We start from the raw sequence: 6,751 nt of genomic DNA, 5'->3' as shown, positions 1-6,751 counted from the left end.
GTACCTGTTGGCAGGCAAATGAAATGTTTATTTACCCACTTATGAATTACCTCTCTTGAGCCTGCATGTAAAGCATTCTTCAACTGCTGTTTAAATGGCCCATTTACATTACCATTTTCCTGTAGCCCGCTGTGATTTTTAAACACAGCTGTCATTCTCACTTTGTGTTGCTCAAAAGTCTCATCATCCTTTTGTTTTACTCTTCCTATTTCAGTGTAATTTGCTCTATCTGACTTTTCGCATTCCTTTCCTTTGCTTATTTTGTTTTCATTCTCTTTTTGTTTCCTGTATCCCTCTTCTCTTTTTAAGGCTACCCTCATCCAATATTCTGTTTCCTCAAAGCCATTTTTCTTCATCTTTTTGGGGTCTTTTTCGTCTTTCCTATGATTGATCCCTGCAATGCGGCTATTTTTTGTGTATTTAACTGACCATTAAAGCCATGTTCAGTTATCCATGTATCTAAATACTGAGTTTTATCAGGATCCTGTTTTTCGATGAACTTCCAATCTCTACACTGCAGCGTATCCCTGGGTTTTATTTTACTACCTAATATCCCCATTTTAGAAAATTTGGACCAGTTTGTCAACACCTAAGGTGTTCTAAAAACTGGTTTCTCATCAGTAGGACAGCAACTCAAATTTCCTGTTGTGGTAATTCTCAATTCAACCTTTTCAGGTGGAGAATTATTGCCTTTGCATCCACACCAGTCTGCTGTGTACAACCCTACTGTATTACATCGGATAAAATACCAAGTGGTATTTGTAATCCCCAATCACACCGTTCACTCACTTTACATACGGTTTGCACAAACATTCACACACGGAATTTAAGTGTACACACAGACTCCGCCGTCCTACTTTCTCCACGGAATTTCTCGGACTCCGCCGTCCCTCATATACCTGCCATTGACTAGTATTCACAGGGTTTTTTTATTTCTCACTCCACTGTCCTTCATGGACCTGCCATCGACTAGTATGCACAGGATTTCTTATCTATACACAATTTCTTTCTCTTTTCTCTATCTTTCTTTCTTTCTCTTTTCTTATTTCATCTCTACTTCATGTCTTTCTTTGCTTTTTTTTCTTTTTTATGTTTTATTTTTATTTATTTATTCTTAATGCTCATTTATTTATTCTGAACACTTATTTATTTATTCTTAACGCGCAATGACCTCCAGTCAGTCACTTCCCCCCTAAAAAAAAATATCTCACCACTGTTGTCTTCCCTCCATTGGATCGCCGTCAACCGTCAGATCCCAGCTGGTGGGGTGAGGTCCAGTCCTGGAAAAGGATTTTTAGGCTCTCTCTAGTGAGCCTGCCATGGCCATGGTCTTTCTGGAGTTCACCACACCCGCTGGAATCCTCAGGTATCTTGGCTTCCCGCTCGAAGGACCAAAAAAATGTCAGGTTCAATCACCTAAGCATTCACTGAACAAAGGCAAAATGAATGAAAGGAAGACAAGAGTTGATCTTTTACTCGCGAGGAGAACGAACGGAGGTGTGCTCAGTTACATCTCCAACTTCGTTCTGGAGCACACTCCGCCGAGCCCTCTATTTTATTTGGGAAGTCCCTAAACAATACAATGTATTTGCACTAAGGAACGAAGGGGGGAGCACCAGCAGGAACATGTAAACATTTCAGACACAAGAGGAAAGACAGACATCAATGGCAGTCATTTACTGATTGAAAAGGCAGATATGCCTTTTAGTGCTCTGGCACTAAAGTCTCAGTCCTTTTGTTTCAGAGGTGTGTCTCGGCACACCTCCTTTGATGTTGTAGACGTTGATCCAGTCTTCAGGCATCCGCTTCTCTTGAAGTCTTCTCATCCATATGGTCAAACATAGGTAACGCTGTGCAACAATTCTTTTGCAATACTAATAGAGTAAAATATGGGATAAAATATATCTTCAACCTAACAATAGTGTAAACTGACATACTGAAGACTGGACAGTCATTAATTTGATTGTCCAGTCTTTCCCTCATGAGATAATGCTTCACTTAGAAAATGTGTACAGCGCGAGCTGAAAATGCATTTGCAGTACTAAACTACCACATTTCTATAACAGCTTAATTCAACGTTTCCAATGTAAATTTCTTCCTTTATATAGTGTAAACTGACATACTGAAGACTGGACAGTCATTAATTTGATTGTCCAGTATTTCCCTTATGAGATATTGCCTCACTTTGCAAATGTGCACAGCGCAAGCTGAAAATGCATTTGCAGCACAATAAAAACCCAAACTTCTATAACAGCTAAACCAAACGTTTCCAATGAAAGATTCCACCTTTATATCGTGGAAAAAGACATCCTGAAGCCTGGACAGTCATTAATTTGATTGTCCAGTATTTCCCTTATGAGATAATGCCTCACATAGCAGAATCATAAAAACATGGACGTGATGGTAAACTGTCCATTGTGCCGATAGATGGTATTCTCATGAGGTTAGGCTTGCTATGGAGAGTGGCATGGGGGTTGTGTCTCATGGTTGGAATGGGAAAGATGTCAATTTGGGACACATCGTCAGTAGTGTTCCATCAAATCACTGGGTGTTTCGGCCTTTATCACTAGACACCCTCATCGATGGTGGCCAGCGGCCGGTTGATCACGCCCGCGCTTGTGTCCCATGCCCAATTAACTGTGGTGGATGGTTCTGCCCTGGGTACTCAAGTGGGATGACGCAGATTAGTGGTGGGATGGGGAGGGGGGACGGGGGTCATGTTGCTGATCTATGAGCCCAGTAGGGGTCCTTCCTCTTCATCCAGATCCACTGGCTGCTTCTTTCAGCCGCTTTAGAGAGCGATCTGACTGTGTGCCGCAGAGCCTGTCCATGGATTCCCATGTCTTTCAGCAGCTTGATGGTTGATGAGGCCAGAAACCCTCTGCATCCAACTTCGACGGGATAGACCTTGGCTTTCCACCCTCGTTGTTGTGCGTCCGCCGCCAGTTCAGTGTAGCGCAACTTCTTACGCTCATTGGCCTCTTCAACTGCATTTTCCCACGGGACTGTGAGCTCTGCAATGTAGACAGTCTTCAATGAATGGGACCACAGCACTAAGTCTGGCCTTAGGGTGGTGGTTGCAATCTCTGCTGGGAAGATTAGTTGCTGACCTATATCGACCAGCATCTTCCAATCCCGAGCCTTGGTTAGCTGACCAACTTCTGGCTTGAGAAAAGGATGGTTGGGCTTTTCCTGTCCCTCTCGGACAAATTTTGGTGCTGTAATGGTAGTGGTGGCTCTTAAGGGCAAGGAGTTGATGGTAGTTCTCTTGCTTTCAAGCACTGCTGCCAAGCTCTTGAGGACCTGGTTGTGCCTCCAGGTATAGCGGCCTTGTGTGAGGCTGGTCTTACAACCAGTCAGGATGTGTTTGAGAGTTGCTGGTGTTGGGCAGAGGGCACAGGTTGGATCTTCGCCATACCACTGGTGGAGGTTTTTTGGGGATGGCAGCATGTCATTGGTAGCTCTGATGATGAAGCTGATGTTGCTAGCTTCCATCTCCCAGAGATCCCTCCAGCCAAGCTTTCTTTTCTCCAGGCCTTCCCACCTCATCCACTGTCCCTGCTTGGCAAGCGAGACAGCCTTTGCAGACCTTTCAGCCTCTTCCTGGCGGCGCACCTCCTCCACGACCATTTTTTTCCTCTCTGCGGTTGAGGCCTTACACCAAGTTGGTTTGCTTGCTGTAAGGCCAAAGCCTCCTCTTCCCCTCTGGACGTGTCCCACAATATCGCTGTGCCTCAGGGCTGCTGTGGCATGCTGCACTGCACTGGATGGTGTCCATTTCCGTGCAGTTGACAGGGGTGGTGCCGTTTCACTGATGGTCCGGTCTCTGGAGTCCGTCAGCGTCATCTGTAGTCTCACTTTAGAGCACTTGTATTCTTCAGTGAGACTTCTGATGGGCAGTTGGAGGACTCCTTTGCCATAGAGGCTGATGTTATTCAGACAGCGTGGGACACCAAGCCACTGTTTCACATATACTGTGATGGCTCGCTCCATCTTCTCCACAGTTGTTAGTGGGACCTCGTAGACAGTGAGTGGCCACATCACGAGAGGGAGAAGCCCAAATTGCAGACACCAGAGCTTGAGCTTCCCTGGTAGTGGAGTCTTGTTGATGTTGTTCAGGTCGTTGATGATATCCTGTCTTAGCTGCTGCACCTGGTCTTTATCCTTAAGACTTGAGTCATACCATCTGCCCAGGCTTTTGACAGGTTGTTCTGCCACCGTTGGTATTGGTTCGTCACCAATGCAGAACTTCACGTCTTTTAGCTCTCCCTTGATTATCGAGATGCTACGTGACTTGTTCGGCTTGATTTTCATCCGGGCCCAGCTGATGTTTTCCTGCAGCTTACCAAGTAGCCGCCTGGTGCAAGCTTCAGTGGTGGTCAGAGTGGTCATGTCGTCCATATATGCTCGGACGGTGGAAGGCGGATCCCGTTCCTGGTTCGCTCACCCCGCCACCCATTTTGAGGCCCTGATGATGACCTCCATGGCCATTGTAAAGGCCAGGGGTGAGATCGTGCAACCTGCCATGATGCCTACTTCTACTTGCTGCCATGATGTTTTGAAGTCGGGTGTTGTGAAGCACAGCTGCAGGTCTTCAAAGTAGGATTTTACCAAGGTAGTGATGGATGTTGGAACGCGGAAGAAGTTGAAGGACTCCCAGAGAAGGCTATGCGGAACTGAACCAAAGGCATTGGCTAGGTCGAGAAAGATGACATGAAGATCCCCTTTGTTCTTCTTCGCTGCTTGAATCTGATGCCAGATCATACTGGTGTGCTCCAAGCAGCCAGAGAATCCAGAAATTCCAGCCTTTTGTACGGATGTGTCAATGTACTCGTTTTTTCTCCAGGTAGGTGGTGTGTGTCAAGACGCTGAAAAAGATTTTCCCTTCAACGTTGAGAAGGCTGATTGTCCGAAATTGACTGATATCTGCGTCCTTCTCTTTTGGAATTAGTACACCTCCAGCCCTTCGCCATGCCTTTGGTATTATCCCCTTCTGCCAGACGATTCTCATTAGCCTCCAAAGATAGCGTAGGACATCTGGTGAGTTCTTGTAGAGCTTATATGACACTCCATTTGGTCCTGGTGCAGATCCTGATCTTGCACGCCCACCATGTTCTCCACTTCTTTCCATTTTGGAGGGCCGGTCTCGATGTTGACCTCTGGTGGTCGAATGGGGGGGATATCATGTGGGATGGCTAGCTGTTCATGCCTTTTCGTGTCTTGGTAGACCTTTTCCAGGTGCTCTTCAAGTTCCTTCTTTGAAGTTTGCAGGAACCCGCTTTTGTCCTTAGCGAAGAGATCTTTGACAAACTTGAAGGGATTTTTATAGAACAGGGTTCTTGTGTGTTCCTTCTTCCTGCGAAGTTTCCTCAAGTTCTCTGCTCTTCGTAAGGTTTTCAATCGGAGCTATATAAAGGTGGAAATTTACATTGGAAACGTTTGGTTTAGCTGTTAATGAAGTGTAAAAAGACATCCTGAAGCCTGGGCAGTCATTAATTTGATTGTCCAATATTTCCCTTATGAGATAATGCCTCTCATAGCAAATGTGTACAGCGCGAGCTGAAAATGCATTTACAGCACTAAAAAAACAAACTTTTATAACAGCTAAACCAAACGTTTCCAATGTAAATTTCCACCTTTATATAGTGTAGAAAGGCATCCTGAAGCCTGGAAAGTCATTAATTTGATTGTCCAGTATTTCCTTCATGAGATATTGCAACACTTAGAAAAAGTGTACAGCGCCAGCAGACAATGAATTTTCAGCACTAAAAAAACGAAACTTCATTAACAGCTAAACCAAACGTTTCCAATGTAAATTTCCACATTTATAGAGTGTAAAAAGGCATCCTGAAGCCTGGGAAGTCATTAATTTGATTGTCCAGTATTTCCCTAATGAGATAATGCCTCACATAGCAAATGTGTACAGTGCGAGCTGAAAATGCATTTTCAGCACTAAAAAACCAAACTTTTATAACAGCTAAACCAAACGTTTCCAATGTAAATTTCCACCTTTATATAGTGTAAAAAGACATCCTGAAGCCTGGGCAGTCATTAATTTGATTGTCCAATATTTCCCTTATGAGATAATGCCTCTCATAGCAAATGTGTACAGCGCGAGCTGAAAATGCATTTACAGCACTAAAAAAACAAACTTTTATAACAGCTAAACCAAACGTTTCCAATGTAAATTTCCACCTTTATATAGTGTAGAAAGGCATCCTGAAGCCTGGGAAGTCATTAATTTGATTGTCCAATATTTCCTACATGAGATATTGCAACACTTAGAAAAAGTGTACAGCGCCAGCAGACAATGAATTTTCAGCACTAAAAAAACCAAACTTCATTAACAGCTAAACCAAACGTTTCCAATGTAAATTTCCACATTTATAGAGTGTAAAAAGGCATCCTGAAGCCTGGGAAGTCATTAATTTGATTGTCCAGTATTTCCCTTATGAGATAATGCCTCACATTGCAAATGTGTACAGCGCGAGCTGAAAATGCATTTTCAGCACTAAAAAACCAAACTTTTATAACAGCTAAACCAAACGTTTCCAATGTAAATTTCCACCTTTATATAGTGTAGAAAGGCATCCTGAAGCCTGGAAAGTCATTAATTTGATTGTCCAGTATTTCCTTCATGAGATATTGCAACACTTAGAAAAAGTGTACAGCGCCAGCAGACAATGAATTTTCAGCACTAAAAAAACGAAACTTCATTAACAGCTAAACTAAACGTTTCCAATGTAAATTT

Source organism: Idiotropiscis lumnitzeri, unplaced genomic scaffold (genome assembly GCF_059441095.1).
Source record: "Idiotropiscis lumnitzeri isolate Australia: NSW breed Sydney's pygmy pipehorse unplaced genomic scaffold, RoL_Ilum_1.0 HiC_scaffold_29, whole genome shotgun sequence".
Taxonomy (NCBI): Eukaryota; Metazoa; Chordata; class Actinopteri; order Syngnathiformes; family Syngnathidae; genus Idiotropiscis; species Idiotropiscis lumnitzeri.
This window is presented reverse-complemented; position numbering follows the sequence as displayed.